The sequence below is a fragment of the Papaver somniferum genome, chromosome 7 (genome assembly GCF_003573695.1).
Source record: "Papaver somniferum cultivar HN1 chromosome 7, ASM357369v1, whole genome shotgun sequence".
In the NCBI taxonomy this organism is placed as follows: Eukaryota; Viridiplantae; Streptophyta; class Magnoliopsida; order Ranunculales; family Papaveraceae; genus Papaver; species Papaver somniferum.
This window is the reverse complement of record NC_039364.1, coordinates 105,059,811-105,063,700: the sequence shown is the minus strand read 5'-3', so window position 1 is coordinate 105,063,700 and position 3,890 is coordinate 105,059,811. Positions and strand designations below refer to the sequence as shown.

The 3,890-nt window shown below is 39.4% G+C and overlaps 1 long non-coding RNA gene across 1 annotated transcript; it reads left to right on the top strand.

Moving 5' to 3' along the window:
• Positions 1–532: 532 nt before the first annotated feature.
• Positions 533–2,572, top strand: LOC113292868. The gene is made up of 4 exons (XR_003331914.1): positions 533–575; positions 720–877; positions 964–1,266; positions 1,922–2,572. It is a non-coding gene; the product is annotated as an uncharacterized LOC113292868 (long non-coding RNA).
• The last annotated feature ends 1,318 nt before the right edge of the window (positions 2,573–3,890 follow it).

The following is a 3,890-nucleotide window of genomic DNA, read 5'->3' as shown; positions in this document are numbered from 1 at the left end:
AGATTTCACGAAAACCAAAATTTTATTTTATATGTGAGATTTCACAAAGCGGAATAAACTCTCGTTTCAAAGGTGGATGCTCGTACGAGAGAAATTTTTTTTTTTTTTGAATAGACGTGCGTCTGTTAGTAATAAAATTTTGTTTATGAGCTTTCATGAAAATTTTATCTTCGAGCTTTCAGAAATCTTTGAAAATATACTCTCACTTAAAAGACAGATGCTCGTGCGAGGGAGCAAAAATATATAGATATATTTTTCAAATTTACGTGAGTTTCACGTTAAATATATATATTTTGTAAAATCAATGTTTTGATTTTGAACAACAGTTGAAAGTAGACAATTATAAATGGTGAAATAATGTCTGTATGTGAGTTTTCAAAATTGTAGAATGGACGTCTGTCCAATTTTTGAAAAACCAGTGGATGTTAAATTCACGTGAGTTGTTCACGGTTCTATGAACATCAAGTCATGATTTTGAATAATGAATTTTGCTCGTCTTTGCAGGTTTGACGGAACGAGCAAGTTTTCGAAATTCTGACCTTATAATCACTACAACTAGTGAAATTTGTAAATAGGTAAGAGTTGGATTGTTACCATTTTTGCAGACGCTGATGTGAGTACCTTTGTTATGCTTTAATTTCACTGCTTTGATGAAATTTGCACCTTTGAATGATATTCTGAAGTAAAAATATCACATGGATGCCGCACCTACTTTGCAGAGATGCCAAATGGCGGTTATGAGACTCCTTCAGTTGATGAAGAGGAAGAAGCAGTGACTAAGAGTTCTCCAAATGCGAATGACGAATTCTTCTTGGTCAAATATAAACCCGAAAAACGACATCCAGGTTCGAGCACTGTAAAGTCCCATGTCTCTTTGGTGAGTTGTTAGCGCTCCTCACATCATGACTTTTTTTTGTCCGTGCAATTAGGATCACGAGACCAAGGTTTGTTATTCCTTTGCAGAACTTTGCTCCGTCAAGTATTGACGGTCTTCAATTCTGTGCTGCTGGGCAGACGGTTTCAGACTCGAGTGTTGAAGAAGAGGCCGAAGTAAGTATTTCTTCATATAACTTCATAGATAAGATGCTCATTGTTGAGAATATGTCCAGGAGGATGTCTCCATGGAAGTAGAGAGTACTGGTGATGCTCGTTCGGAGAATGACGATAAAGAAAACTCCTAAAGCTCAAAACCGAATGAAAGTAATGTTGTTGTTGATGTTGAGACAAGCAATTCTGGTTCTTTGAACGCTTCAGAGCCCACCCAAAGTAAGTATTTCTCTTGAATTTTATCCATAGAAGTATAAACTTGTTGATTCATGAATGCATGAATGAGAATCCATGTGAATATATAAAAAGCTTTGCCGAAATACGTCACCAGAAAATTCAGAACTTAGCTGTTTAGCAAAAATGTTGTAGAATCTTCGTCCGATGTCAGATTTTCGCGATCCACCCATGTATCCTTATGCCCAGGAAATTTCCAAGCTTTAGCGAAGAAGATTTTTAAGTTTTGAGCACGTACAGGGCCTAAAAAAGGCAAAACAGTAAACTTCCAGGAGACTTTCAGAACTTTTTCAGACTGTATGTTGTCTAATGTTTTGACCGCACATCCTTGCTCGTTCATTGGATTATTATGAAATTTTGACATGTGGTAGAGGACATACATGCGAAGAGAATGGTATATAACTCATCCTCAGATTACTTGTATATTTCTCCCAGTTAGTCATCTTGCACAGGGAAGAGTAAAGTCTCTTCAGACCAGCTTGCCGCAAAACGTATTTTCATGACTTTCATGCTATTTGCTCGTGCCTCGAGTGTATAATGATGAACCATGACGATGTTGGACTGATTGTATAATGTATTTTTATGATCTCATTTGGTCTCATGGTTAGATTGCTCTAACCTCATGTAATCTTCGTATTAGGTGTCAAATATCGAAGTTGAGGATATTGAAACCAATAAGGATAACTCGAGATGTTCTGGAGTTGTTGATGAAGAGACAACCATCCTTGCACTTCAAGGACATGATAAGGTTGTCACTAAAGTTATGGAAACTTCGATTGTTGCTGCTTCAGTGATAGAAGAAACCGAGCCACCAGTAGAGAATACTGAAGAAACTGTTGCCCTGATTGTAGAGGCTTCCCCAGTAACTGAGAATCGTGTAGTGGTGTATTAACACCTAAGTGCAGGGGTTGTTTTGTTCCTCCATTCGATGCATAACTCCCATACCACGAACTGGTTGGTGGAGGATTTAAATGCTATTGATTCATTTGAGATCAGGACCCTTTGATTGGTACATGAGCAAGGTGCTTGCAGCCATATTGTCTTTCTCAACCGTAAAACATCACGTCTGAAACCCTGGTCACGGGACCATAGCTGAGGTTTATTTCGAGAGGGGATGATGTAATGACCATGGTTTCATGTCCCGGTGGTATCATCACTTTTATGATGAATGATTAGCACAAGAGAGTCTGGCGTCACAAGTCTTGGACTGTAAAACTGATCGTCATGATCAGTGGATCGTCAGTCCCCAGTATTTTGTTAAATCTCTCCTTTTCGTTTCCGCTTCTTCTGGCAAGACTTGGGTAGAGGACCCAGGTAGAAAATTGATGTAAAGACCAAGGTGTTCGAAGTTGGAGGTACCTTGATGAAGGACTTAGCGAAAAGACTGGTGGACACCGATCGATTGTGGAAGTTATGAATCCCGTCTAAGAATTGCTGCATGCATGTTGTACGCTCTGGAAGCTGTAGGAACCTCATACGACGTCGGAATTTGATGCTTGACCCCAATTTTTGAAACTAAGAGACTGAGTTGTCTAATGAGACAAGAATCACTCAATTTGGAGTTGTAGAGGTCATCCAGCGAAGCGTGCACATTTGTAATTTGTAATCCCTTACAAATTTTTCAGATTTTGTAGACCTGACGGTAAAGGCCATATCTTTCATCTCGTATGTCCGATTGACGCATCCTTTTGGTATGTTGTAGAAGAGACACTGAAGAACATCTTTCGTTGAGGAAACATTGTCCCATTCCTCACCCATAGGTACGTTTTTGCAAACCCGACCTGAAGTGTGTTGTATCTCATTTGTAGAGGTGATGAGAACATCTTGTAGAAGACTCTGGATTATTCCCACCAGTCGTGCCATCTTTGGGAAGACTTTCATGTTATTAGGTATACACATATTGATATGAATCATTGGTTCTTAGTGAAGTCCGCTTCATATATAACACTTCAGAGAATGATTAGTTGATGAAGCCCTGAGGATTTTTCTCCTGAGACCGTTGTTGGTGCTGAAACCATGAATGATTACACTCCAGAGATCTTTGTCGATGTTGAGATCATGGATTGTGTTCCTCCAGAGATTATTGTTGATGCTGATACCATGGTTGAAGTTGCTCCAAAGACCGAAAAGACTAGTATCTTTGCTCCTCCATCCAGTGAGCCTTTTACTGAGCGTCCCTAAGATGAAGGTGTACTGAGAGTTCAACTTGAATGCTCTTGAAATCATAACTTCATCATGAACTGGCTTTGTCAGTAATTCGACGTTGTTGCAGTAGATAGAAGCGACAGTTTTCATACTGGATGTGTTTGGTGAAGAAAGGAAGTTCCTCAATCGTGCAGGGGCTTGTGATGTAGAGAAGTCATGTTGATGAAGTTTCGTGGAATCACCTCAGGTTGCCAGTGTATGTTGAAGGAGTTAGAACCATCCACGTATGAATGATGTCGCATTTGCTTCGGAAGTCTTATCCTGGGATAATGAAGACTTATCGATTGTAGTTTAGTTACACTTTGATCGTGCTGGTGTTGAATCAGTGTATCATCGTCGAGATATTGGTGCTGAAGCCAGATGCGAAGGTGTACTCTTTGATTGGGAGTACAATTTGAAGACTT